The following is a 13776-nucleotide window of genomic DNA, read 5'->3' on the forward strand; positions in this document are numbered from 1 at the left end:
AAATAGAATAAAAAGTATTAGAATGCACTGCACATAGTGAGGTAAACATTGTTTTATATGTATTCTGTGTGCTAGGTTGTGATGTACAACTTTTTTTGACTCTGGGTCAGGGTTAATACACACACACACACACACACACACACATATAATTCTTAGATATCAGAGCTTTATCCTCTGCTTTAGAGAAGAAGATGTTCTTTGTGCATGAAGCTGTTAGGAAATTCATTTAAATAAAACCTCAGTTAGGAAGAGCCCTGTCACAGAGGGGACAGACAGTGTATAGTGTCAGAGGTCTGCAGAAACGCCCCATATTGGAGTGTGTGACAGGAGCAATGATTAAAAAATAGGTGTAAAACATGTAAAGCCAAAATGAGATGAGAAAGCAGCTGGTAGAAAAGACAGGAGAAGCTCTGGACACAGGCAGGTCACTACTTCTTTGTTGCTCAAGTCTTTCTTTTGCACTGGAACTCAGGGTTCCCAAATATCAGAGCAGAGCTGCACCGATTTCCATATGGACATGATCACAGTGATTTCTGCTCAGACTCAGCCAGTTGGGATAATGAAGAGATTTTCATATGAAATTCTTACTGTGGTAGGAAATTGCTTTCATAAGCACACAAATGTAGCATATTTCTGGGTACTCAAAGGTAAGTGTTTGGCAAAGTCTTTGAGGCACGTCTCCATTCAGCCATTTGTCCATCCATTTGAGTGTCCATCTGTCCATCCAGCCACACCTTTTTGAGCACCTACGTATTCTGTGCAAGAAGTTTGCCCTCACATGGTGTATTTCCAATGTCAGGAAATCCTGATTGGAAGGGAATTTAAAAGTTATTTGATGTCGTTCTTATCAGAAGAATGCATCTGCTCTATGGATCTCCTGGTAGGTGGTCATTCAGGCTTCTGCCATCATGGGCATGCACCCCTCTGACTGAGGAAGTTCTTCCTTGTGGTAAACTGAAATCTGTTTTTCTCTAGAGCCCCTCAAATGTTTCTCATCTGATCCCCAAATGGCGAAAAATTCTAAAGAGCTTCCTGCTGCCTACTTGCTCATCCTAATTCCTGAGCCGCTTCCTTGATTGGCAGGTTTCTGAGCTAATTTTAATATAGCCGCTAGCACGTTAGGATTTACATTCGTACCAGAGGATGGGATCAAGAACATGTCTGATGTCTGGTAGGTTTGAGGTGTGCCCCATTCCAAGCCACATCGCTTAATCTCCCACTCTGCTGCTTAGCTCTTGTGCCTTTGCTTATTTCTGGTGTTGGGTGGTCCCTGCAGGATCCCTCTGGGACTGAAATCTCACGTTGAATCTCATCCTAACTGAGTTCTTGACAACCTTCCAGGCTTTTCCGGTCCCTCCACCCCCAGCCATTGGGTGGATGGGATTCAACCTGAATGGTCCCACCCCACCCCCCGCCGGCACTATGACGCACACATCTGCTAGTGCAGATGGAACCGTTGGAAACTGATGCCATCTGAAATTGAGGCTAAGCTAGCCATGTACCTTAGAGCATTGTAATCTAGATTTTTGGCTTATTTCCTAGGGGCCAGTCCTAATGCCAGATGAGTCCCACAAGTCTGGCACTCTCTTCCGGATTTCTCTGCCTAGTCTTATCTTGGAGGTTCCAGCCTGCCTCTCAGTGAATCTCTCCAAAGTATGCATGCATATTGGTTCTAATTCTAGCTGATGGGGCCATGTATACGATAGGTCTTCATGTATATGAAGATGCTTGTCGTTTCAGTTTTCTCTTGCTGCATAACAAACCTCCCCAACACTCCGAGGCTCAACACAACAACAATACTATTTTTTGCTAATGACCTTGCAATTTGGCAGAACTCAGTGGTGGAAAGCTCATTTTTGCTCCATGAGGCGTTAGCCAGGGTAGCTTGACGAGGTAGGGATTCTCTCCAAGTGGTTTGCTTACATGGGCTGGCAGGGAGTTTGGTTGGAGGTATTGGCTGGGTGCCTCAATTCTGCTACGTGTGGGCCTACCTTTTTAGCTGCTTGAAATTCCTCATAGCAGGATAGCTGGGTTCTAAGAGAGGAAATGGAAGCAGTCAGTCTTCTTAACAACTGGGCCTGGACTTGGCAGTGTCACTTTCCCTGTATTCTCTTGATCAAAGTGGTCACAGATTCAGCCCAGATTCAAGGGTTGGAAAATATAGCTATACTTTTTGATGGAGAAAATAGACAAAGATTTTGCAGCCATCTATAATCCATCACAGTTAGTATAGGCACATCTTGCCCTGTCCTCTTGGCTTCACCCCTCCTCCCACCTCTTCAGTCTTTTCTAGATTAAAAAGCCCTTGTTCTTTGGCATCAATCTGAGTTTTATCAATATGTAAACATTTACTTTCTAAATAATAACTATGGTCATGTCAGGATTGCAATAGGTTCAAGGTGATGCTGCAATGACGAAGACATGGATACTGCCCTATAGGAAACCATTTCCTCCTATGATCTAGTTTTAATCATTTTTCCCCTTCAGCATTTCACCAAGGACTTAATGCAATATTTTAATGTAAATCTATGATGGAGACTAGAACAAGATTTTCACCTCCTTTGTTTTAAAGCTTATGTCTTTCTTGATGTAACACAAGGTCATGCAAATTTCTTTGAGTTACATTTCATTGTTAATGGACACTGAACTTATTATTGATTATAACCTTAAGGCTGTTTTTTGCTAATGTACTGTTGGTGTGGCATGATACTTCTATTTTGCACTTGGAAGCTGGGTTTTAGACACAATTCAGCTATTTAACAGCTATCCTTATAAAGTTTTACCTTGTTGGATCTAAACTACTGCTCTACCCTGTCGAGATAATTTAGAGCTTCATCTCTTGTCTAGCACACCAATGCTTGGTTAACATGAAGTTCATGGCAGTGCTCTTAGGTATTCAGGAAAATAATTGATAAAAAAATGTTAAACAAACTGAATACAGAACCCTCTGATCTGCCACTAGAAACCTAGGATGATGTAGGAATCATCACTCAATTTTCCGATGGTTCTTACACCTAACCCATAAAACTTCATTTGATCCCATAGCATACCATAACAAAATCTCTTGCTGTCCTAGAATTTCACATCGATGGAATCAGGCACCACGCACTGTTTTATACATAATGTTCTTTCGCTAAACAGAATGTTTTATATATTCATTCACGATTGTTGCACAGATCTATAGCTCCTTCCTTTTTATTGCTGAGTAGTGTTCTGGTATATGGATATGCCACTGTTTATTTACTATTCTCTTGTTGGTCTGGGTGGTTTCCAGTTTGGGGATATTATGGATAGGGCTGCTATGAACATTTTAGTACAGTTCTTGAGGACATACGGTTCCATTTCTTAGACAAATACCTAGGGGTGCAATGGTTGGATCACATGGTGGGTGTATGTCTAACATTTTCAGAAACTGCTAAACTGTTTCCAAAGTGTTTATATTTTAAACATATATTTTAAGATTGTGTGGTTCTAGACTTCTGGTTTGTAGAAAGTATATCAAGACTTGAATAAGAAGGCAATATTCACGTTAGGCTTACAATGACATTTCCTATGAAAATGAGAACAGTGATTACAGATAGCTAGCTTAGCCATCAACACCATTTCCCCCATAATTACGCTATAAATTAGGGGTGACCCCTGAGCCTCTTCTAGTAAGAATTCAGTGTCTGGAAGGTGAACACGAAATCCTCCAAGGTGTTCTTAAGAGGTGCCTAAAGGAAAAAACAGGCTGTGATGTCATATAAGTTAATAATTTTAAGGAGCCCATAGGCCTGGCAGTGGAATGAAATACTTAACAATAATTCAAAAACGGCTTGCAGAAACTTAAAAATGTGAATCATTTAGAGGGGCTGAAATTATGCTCCTGACACATATGTGTGGCGCGAGAGCACTTACCTGGGAATTTATTACCAGCTTCTGAGCAAACAAAGCCTGACCTACATTTGACTAAAGTCAGCTGTCTTTGGTTAATCCTATGGGCTCCTTTTTATTAATGTCACAATTGCTAATGTGGTATAACATTGTCATTACTGAATGGCACCGCGGGATGAGCTGCAGCTGTTCTTTCTCTTTCTGAACCTACTGAGTCATTAAATCTGAGTTTAGGGGAATACAAGTGGTAAAGATTATTCAAATTCTGATTGAGAAATAGGACTACTGGGAAATTGTGGGTACATAGAGTAAAACTTTGAATCAATCAAGGTTCCTTTTTTGTGTGTGAATCTTGAATGTGCAAACTTGTTCTTTATGTTTAATTTGAAATTGAATGTCAAGGAAATAGAAGGTAAATTTAAGACAAGAAAAGAATCATAATAATTATCTGATGAATCTTTTTTTTCTGGTGGCAAAGTAATATCTTGTTACTGGGAAAATATTAGGAAGATCATTTTCCTTCAAAGGATCCTAACATTTTGTTTTAAGAATCCTAATATTAACTTAAGAAGGATATCCTTGTTTTAACAAGGCAGAGAAGAATCAATTTCTCTTTAGTATCTAAGGGTATTTTGTTGTTCTGTTTGTAGGTATCCCTTGTAAAAACTTCTGTCTTCTTTTGGAATTCTGACTTTGCCTTTGGCCATGATTAGGACTTGTAAAGGGTATGATCCTGCAGTTCCCCGATTGAGCCAAGTCACCTTCTGAGGGTACCTCAGAAAATCTTCAGTTTTGGAGGAAAGCACAGTGATATTCAATGTTCACTGGATATCACATAAACTACTAGTCCAAGATAGTTCACAATTTCTTCAGTAAGATTGAGCTACAGTCCCTTCAATGGTGTCACAGATTTGCGAAGCTGGGTTTTTGATAGTTACTGAGATAAATAGCAATTCCCATATGAAAAGCAAAGTGCAGTAGGCGATGAGGGTGGTAGTCTGATCTGATTCCAATGTTTGAGAATTTTTGCATTTCCCAATTGATGTAGACATCCCAATTCGTAGCTCTTGTAGTTATTTAAGGATGAAATATAAACCGGTTTTCTTTCAGTTTATGTGTATTATTTTTTCAAAGGGCTAATAAGTTGTCAGGTGAAAAACTTAACCAAGTTTTACTGACCTAACTATTTAGTAAGTAGAACAGTTGGTTATTTCTTTTGGGCCAGGGACACTGTGAAATAATTATGGAGTCACTAAGGATCCCTTGAAAGTGAGAAATTCGGGGGGACCTCTTGATATAATGTGGTGATCATTTAAAGTAATGTCTGAGCTGTCATGTGTATTCAATTACTGTGCATTTGAAGTGATTTTAAAATGTTGGGAGCGATGGAGTTCAGAGATCGGTATTGCTGAAGCTCATTTCTTCTAGATGATATTTTGGAAGTCAGGCTTCTGTAATGACTTCATTGACTCTAGGCAAAATTTTTAAGTTGAAAAGCTGTCTCTTGCATCATACCTCGGAGGCATAGAAGTTCCTGGATATCTGGACTGCCTGCTCCTACTACTTAAAGTATGGTCTGCAGACCAGCAGCTCACTAGAAATGTAGAATCTCAGGCCCCACTCCAGACCTGCTGAATCAGAACCTGCATTAGAAAAATATCTCCAGGTGACCCATATACACATTAAAGTTTGAGAAGCCCTGCTCTACCACCCTATTCACATCCCACCTCAGTCTTCCTGTATGGGACAACCACCTTCCCTTCCCATGTGTCTGTAAAACCGATTTTTTCTGCTATTTATTTGGCGCCTTACTTCTCACTAGTTACACCGAACCTTCCTTATGAATCAGTGACTGATAATAGTTGAAATGTCCTATCATAACATAAGAATTTTGGAAGAAGCTTCATATAAACACTTACGTAACCCAGTGTTTTCAAAATATCTGACAGTGTTGGACTGAATATTTGTGTCCCCCTACCAAAATTCATGTGTTGAATCTCTAACACAGCAATGTGATGATATTTGGATATGGGGTCTTTGGGAGAAACTGGGGTTAGATTAGGTCGTGAGGGTGGGGCTCTCATGATGGGATTAGTGCTCCTTTAAGAAGAGACACCTGAGAGCTAGCCCCCCCAACTCCTGGCATGAGAACAAATAAGAGGTCAGGTGATATGACTATATCGTGAGATGGCAGCTGCCTTCAATCTAAAAGAGGCTTCAGGGTGAAACCTACCTTGCTGGCATCTTGATCTTGGACTTGCCAGCCTTCAGAACTGTGAGAAATAATTTTCGGTTGTTCAAGCCACTCAGTCGATGGCATTTTGTTCTGGCAGTTTGAACTAAGGCACTGACCATAGCCAGCACCTGGCACTCTTGGGAGGCCCTGCATATTTTAATTCAGTAGTTCTTTGGCCCAGAAAGTTGTTTATGCATAGTCTACCAAGTGAGTATTAGGGTCAGATATGTTATTAACCCACTATTTCCCAAATGTACTTGATTTTAAGACTCACCTGAGGACTTGTTTGAAACACCCAGGACTCTCCTTGGGCACATCTGCTTGGAATAAGACCCTATGAATTAGTGTTTTTAACAAACACCCTACATGACTCTGATAATTAGGTAATTTGGGGACACTTTTTCTTACCCAGTTCCATAAAACTGATGGCATTTTGGACACTTGTTGTGGACCAGTAGGAAAATACTAGTGAGCCTCTCCACTTAGAAGATCCTCTTACCGAGGTGGCTCCAACAAAAACTGTGAAGTTGGTGATGTTATTATTCAGGTCCTTTTAGCTTCCCTTGCAATGTACCTGCCTTTCTTCCTGATGATCAGGGCTGTTCTCAGCCTCCCGCATCCAGGAATGCTCTTGGATTCTGGACCACTGGGAAGGCATTTGATAAATTCAACTAAGTTATGTACGGCCAGTTGCAACTTTATGCAATATTCTTCCCTTGTGGGCTTGAAGTTCAATACGGGCAATTGTTTTCCTAGAAATAAATGCAGGACAGTGTGTAAGTGTGGGGTGGTGGTGGCGATGGGGGATGATAGTTTTAAGACAAGAGAATGTTCTTCATGCCCCCCTTAATAAGAAATTGTCTAATCTAAGCATAAATAGGTTGGTTTCTGGTTTTTCCCATTTGCTTCTAATCAAGTTGGCTCTGAGTAGAATCCCAGCAGAAGTATCTCTTTGTTTTTAATTAACTTTTTTTTCAATTAAAGTTTATCGGGGTGACAGTTGTTAGCAAAGTTATAATAGATTTCAGGTGTACAATTCTGTAATACATCATCTATATATCACATTATGTGCTCACCACCCAGTCAGTTCTCTTTCCATCACCATATATTGGATCCCTTTTACCCTCATCTACCCCCCCCCCCCAGAAGTATCTTAAAAACCTGTCCAAGGAAGATTTTCTAAATGTATAGACTTTGAAAAGCTGTCAGATTGGATTGTTACTTTTGTCTTATAAATGTCTTCAACCTTTCTCTGTGCAGCCAACTCACTCTCTAGTGTTCTACCCACACTTTGGAGGGGTGGGCTCACTGTGTACTCCAAAATGGGTTTTCCTGGTGTGGAGCAGAAGGCAGGGACGTCAGGCATGTGAGATAGGAAAAAGGGATGTTAAAAGTGGGAAAGAGCCTTTCTGCACTACCCAGAGAGGGGTCCATATGGCATTGTTCTGGGTCCCCACTTTCTGCAACTTAAAGGGAAAATTTCACAATGTCCGGAGCCCTTGGTGTCCTGCAAATGAAGGAGGACGAAGAGGAGGATGTCCTCAAATTCCTTGCAGCAGGAACCCACTTAGGTGGCACCCACCTTAAATTCCAAATGGGACAGTACATCTACAAAAGGAAAAATGATGGCATCTACATCATAAATCTGAAGAGAACCTGGGAGAAGCTTCTGCGGGCGGCTCATGCATTGTTACCACTGAAAACCTGGCTGGTGTCAGTGTCATATCCTCCATGAACACTGGCCAGCGAGCTCCTGTTGCTGGCGGCTTCACTCCTACCTTCACTAAGCAGATCCAGGAAGCCTTCTGGGAGCCGCAACTTCCGGGGGCTACTGAGCCCAGGGCGGATCGGCAGCCTCTCGCAGAGGCTTTTAGTTAACCTGCCTACCATCACGCTGTGTAACTCAGACTCTCCTCTGCACTAGTGGACACTGCCATCCTGAGTAACAACAAGGGAGCTCACTCAGAGGGTCTGAGGTGGTGGGTGCTGGCCCGGGAGGTTCTATGCATGTGCAGCACCATCTTAAGAACTTCTGGAACTCTGGTGGGAGGTCCCACCTGATCTCCACTTCCGCAGAGACTGTGAAGAGACTGAAAAGGAAGGGCAGGCAGCTGCGGAAAAGGCTGTGCCCAAGGAGGAATTTCGGGATGAATGCACTTCTCTGGCTCCCAGATTTAGTGCAACTCAACCCAAGGTGGCAGAAGGGTCTGGATGCTCCTGGGCCCTCTGTGCCGATCCAGCGGTTCCCTGCCACTGAGGACTGGTCTCCAGCCACCACCACCCAGGCCCAGGATCAGGTAAGAACAACCACGCAGTGGTCTTAAGCTCTTCTTTCACAGACTGTTAAACAGACAATAAAAATAAAGTCGATGGAAACTAAACAGTTTTTTTTTTTTTTAAATTTAAAAAGTGGGAAAGGGCAACTTTATAGCAGTAGAATCTAGGGCCCTTGGAGGAGTGATTGCCGTGTCCCAGTGTAAGAGTAGGGCTGGGAATGGAACTTGGGTCTTCTGATTCCAGCTCTGCTTTTCCAGGTAATGCACGTGATAATTGCAAACATTTATGGAGTTCTTATTACGTATTTACACCACCTGTGAGGTTGATACTGTTACTTCCTCATTTTGCACATGCGGAAACTGAGAGCTAGAGGACCGTACAACTGAGGTCCAAAGATGTGTTATTTATTGAGTGTGTTGGATCCTTGAGCCACAGGGATCCGTTTCATGTGTCTCAGCTCCTGATTTGTCCTTCAGTATTTGCTCTGTGATAATGGATTGGACTTTGTCAGCACTTTTCTTTTTCCGGGGGTGATGTTAAGCTGTGTCAGTAGAGGGAGCTGGAGGGACGTTGCAGGGGGAAGGGGCTCTCCCGCGTTCTGGCCGCTGAGTTTGCTGTCTCCTGCTCCTGCTGCCCTCAGTCAGGGGCTCCAGTATGTGGGGATGTCTGGTGGTGCTCTACCCCAGCTGTGCACTAGAGGGGGCCGTCCTTTAGCAACTTTGCCGGCCCACCCTGGGCCCAGTGACCACCTTGCTCTGGCCCTCCTGACGTTATGTGGATGTTTCATGCTCCAGACCTTGTGCCCATAGTGGTGTTCTGACTCCTGTGCATTCCCCCACCAACCTCATCTGGTCCTGCTCCCGAGGTTCACTTCCTGTGCCTCACCTGGTGTAGTCACCATGTTCTAGGCCTTGTACCTTGCACCTGACCTCTTCTGCAGGCCCACTCACCAGCCACAGCTCGCCTGTGCCTTTGAGGGGTACTGATGCTTGCCCAATAACTCTGGCCCAGCTGTGGCTCAGGCAAGACAGCAAACATTTTCCCAAGCGCAGTGAAATTTCACCTTCTTCCATGAGGTCTGAAACCTCGGCCTTGGGGAAGGGATCCTCTTTTCAAGTTTGTCCTTCCTTGGACATTCTCCCTTGGTCCAAGGTATCCTTTAGAGTTCTCTTTACATCTTTGTAGTTATTCTCCTATCACAATTTAGTAATTCTTTATGTTAAACTTCTGTTTAATTACTATCTTCTGACTTCCTAATTGGGTTCAGAGTGCTAAAATCTCCTTTCTCCCTCCCAGCATAATCTGTTCAACTCTCTACTTTGCTTTATTTATGACTTACTTATACAAAGGTATTTTTTTTCAATTGTTCTATTTCTTTGAGCTCAGGAATGTACAAGGTAATCTCTAATAACAGATTGATTCCAAAACACATTCATTCATCAAAACTTTTCCTGAATGGTGTATTTTATGCAAAGGTTTGAGGGTTGCAAGGTAGATTAAGGTACCATCTTTGCCTTGATGATCTCACAGTCGTGAAGAAGAGGCAAAAATTTAAACAGACAAATTAGAATACAATGTGATAACTATTATAATCGAGAAATGAGAACAACTCTCTTGGAACACGATGACAGATTCATTCTGTTGGAGGGAGTCCACGGAGCCCCATTTGAACTGGATCTGGAAGAGTTTACCCAACTCTAAAGTATATGAAAATCTATTTCTATAGATCACTATATGGCTATATAAAGGGTTATGTAGATAACTATAGACTGAGTTTCTAAACTTTATCAGAGAGGGAAAATATTAACATGCTAGTAAAGGTAACACATCAAGAAAGATGGTAAAATATCATTGCTGTGCTGAAAGTCAGAGACCAGGGCCAGATGTAGTCCTGGCTTTTTCATGAGCTCACTGGGGGACCCTGGACATATAGAAAACTTCGCAGAACTAGACGTTTCCATCTACAGCTTCGTGCTATTTGATCACATGGTTTGGGATGTCTCTTCTAACTCTAAATGGTGTATAATTTAATAAAATACACTTAAATAGCAGATCCAGGATTTATGAAACCACAAGAAAATTTTAAGCAGAAAGCATCCTGAATTAGATTTTTTCAAAAGGTAAGGTAATGTTTGGTTTAATGATAGAAGACATCGTGGAGGGGATCTCACAAATACTTGTTTTAATCTGGATGAGTTAGTGTGTCCATTGTTAACTTATTTGTCTTCAAGAAATGCTTATAATCATAAAATGTTGGCTCTGTGATGGATATTTTATATTTTCTGAGTAAATGATAAGGCTGCAGACAGCCTTGATGTTTTGACACATTTGTAATTACACTGGTGTCTATAGATAGATGTTAATAGGAATCAAATGGTAAAAGGGCAAATCATCAAATCTTACATGGTGAAAATTTTTCAGAAGCAAAGGAGAAAAGCTGATAGATTTCTCAGCGAACATCATGGGTAAGGAGGAAAATATCCAGGATATTTGTATGTTAACTTATCAGTGTGGTATTGTTAAAGGTCCCAGAGAATATTAGTATTGAAATTATTTTAGGATATTTAACATCAGAGGTGGCAGATGGCCTTTTCAACAGATTCTACTAATTCTGTCTATGATAGCTGAGTAGTATAACTGGGGAAATAGGCTTTGGAGTGAGTTTGCCTGGACCAAAAGTTTAGTTCCACCACTTAGCATCTGTGATAGCTTTGAAAGTTTACTTAAATTCTCTGAACCATTAAGTTTACAGGTCTGCAAAACAAGAATGGCAATAATTACTTATACTGTAGGATTAAAAAAATTGATACATGTCATGAATTACTATAGTGTCTGGCAAAGAGGATGCACTCAATAAAAGTTAAGATTTGTTATGATCACTGGAGCAAATATCTCACGAAAACAATATGGAAGGCAGGATGCCAAAAGGATGGGTACAAGTGTTGGATTAGGAATTTAGTAATTGTGTATCCTCGCGTTAATCCATCATGATCTTCAAATCCTGAGTTTTTTATTTGTAAAATTGAACTTATTATGTGTACTTCCTTCCCTTATGGGATTGTTGTAGGAGTCAAGTGAAATTCTACATGTCTGGGCCAATGGAAGGGATTACTCTGAGGCAGAATCATCTTTCTCCCTAAAGTTCTTCATTCTTTCTTTCACCGTCCTAACATATAGAGGAAGTGTTGAGTAAGACACAGTGAGAAGATAGAAACTTGTTTAGCATAATGGTACATCTTTTCCATAGCATATTCTGTTGACTCTCTCTTTAACACATATTGAACGCTTTTCACTACTTTGCCTCCTCTTCTGCCATCTTAGTCCAAGATGCTATCATCTGTTATTGAGGGAAGTGGCCTCTTCATTGGTATTCTGTGTCTACTTTTGACCCCTTTTACGCCGTTTTCCACTAAATTTCCAGAGTAACGTCACTCTTATGCTTGAAGATTTCCAATGGCTTCACATTATACTTAGAATAAAATCTAAACTTCTTACCACAAAGTCATACATGACCCAATCCCCTGCTTACCTCCTTGCTCTGTCATCTTCCGCTACTTTCATGTTGTCCACCACATGTTAGCCTCATGAGCCTTCCTTCTATTCTTTAAGTTCATTCTTGACTTAAGAGCATTGATTTAGTTGCCCTTCCAGCCTAGAATATACTTCCTCCTGATGGCTTCCCTCAATCCTTATGCAGTTGACTATATATTTTTTTTCTTATTCTGTGGTCTCCCCAGAGAGGCTTTTTTTTCTTTTTTTTTTCCCCCTGGGTATTTTATTATGCTGGTCTATTTTAATTTTTTTACATGGTTTTTAATCACTATCTGATATTTTCTTTGAGGATTAGCTTAAGAAGATCAGCATCCTTATCTGTCTTATTTGATGCCTCATTTCTAGGACCTAAAAAAAAATACCTGGCATACAATAGGTGCTAAAAGAAATCCAATAGTTGAACATATAAGTTAAACTTTGAAAGGGATCAACGTTAGCAAGGAAAATACTTACTGTTGTTATTTTTCGGTTGTTTCACTTAGAAGACTCAAAAAGGGCCTAAAATCTCATTCAGGATAGGACCTCAAAGGCCTGAATATATCTCCTTCGTCTACTCACCTTGAGGAGCCTGGAATGGCTCACAGCTTCTAGGAGGATCTGACTCTCTCCTTTGATGATAGAACTGACATTGGGGGAGGAAAAAGACTGAGGGCAATATCAGTGGTAAAATGGATCTGTAGCAGTAGAGTGTCTCCAAATAAACTATTGTATATTCATACAATGGAATATAAGAAAGAGGAATACTGCTACATGCCACAACACAGATGAATTTTATAATTACAATGATGAATGAAAGAAGCTACAGTCTATAAAGTATGTTCTATATGATTCCATTCATACAAAGTTCATGAACAAGCAAAACCTAACCTATGGTGATTAAAGTCAGACAGTGATTACCTTTGAAGGGAAGGTGTTGACTAAGAGGGACATGAGAATATTGGAAATAGGCTGTATTACATATGTAAAAATGTACCCACTTTCATACTTAGTGAAACTCAATGATAATATTTCAAAAATCCATGGGTATAGACATAAAAAAAAAAAAAAAAAAAGACTGAGGAGGAGGTCTTGGGGGAAAAGGAGAGAGGGAGATGAGAGGCTGTGTAGGTTCATTTAAGGTAGGCCCAGTATGGACCCATCTCCTTTGGCTCTGTGAATAGGTGTGATAAGCCAGCATGAAACTTCCCATTAAGACCTTACCTACATATCCCCTAAGACCTAATCATGGGGTCCTAGCTCTAGTGCCCCCCCAAAACTCAGGAGATTCAACACTGCTCAAGAGTCAAGAGTTTAGTAGCAAAAACAAGCATAAGAAATGCTGAGCTCTGAAATTTTTTTTAAAACAAGTGACACATGTTGCATGCAAAATTTAGCTGCATGGTATCAAAAGAACAAGGCTGACTACACACTGAATTTTTTGGAAAACAGGGCAGCATAAGTGTTTCATGCACAGTAGTCAGAGAGGCTTCTAAGACACAAACTAATCACAGGAAAAGCCCTCACCACCTCACCTCCCTTCATGTACAAATCTGTATTTCCCTCTAGATTAAAATGCAATGTCTTTCTCAAGTATCATGTTCTCCTGAACTGTGTGGAGGGAAGATCGTGGGAATAGGGTCAGCTGGCAGGAAACATGGCATTCTGAAGCTTGTATAGCCACTTAATTAGACAAAATAATAGTCAATGCCAATAGACTGCTGCTTGGATGATTTGTATTCTCCATAAATAATGGGTAAGATATTTATTCTTTGTGGAGAGGGGTTACTTTCTTCCCTTTTGGCTCAAATTCTCTCTGAGTTTTCAGAATTATCAAGTGCTTGGAAATAAATTTTGTGTGA

The 13776-nt window shown here is 40.9% G+C and overlaps 1 pseudogene; it reads left to right on the forward strand.

Moving 5' to 3' along the window:
- The first annotated feature begins 7595 nt into the window (after window positions 1–7595).
- On the forward strand, window positions 7596–9195 carry LOC141567335 (small ribosomal subunit protein uS2 pseudogene; annotated as a pseudogene).
- Window positions 9196–13776: the final 4581 nt, after the last annotated feature.

This window comes from Rhinolophus sinicus, linkage group LG10 (genome assembly GCF_036562045.2).
Source record: "Rhinolophus sinicus isolate RSC01 linkage group LG10, ASM3656204v1, whole genome shotgun sequence".
Taxonomy (NCBI): Eukaryota; Metazoa; Chordata; class Mammalia; order Chiroptera; family Rhinolophidae; genus Rhinolophus; species Rhinolophus sinicus.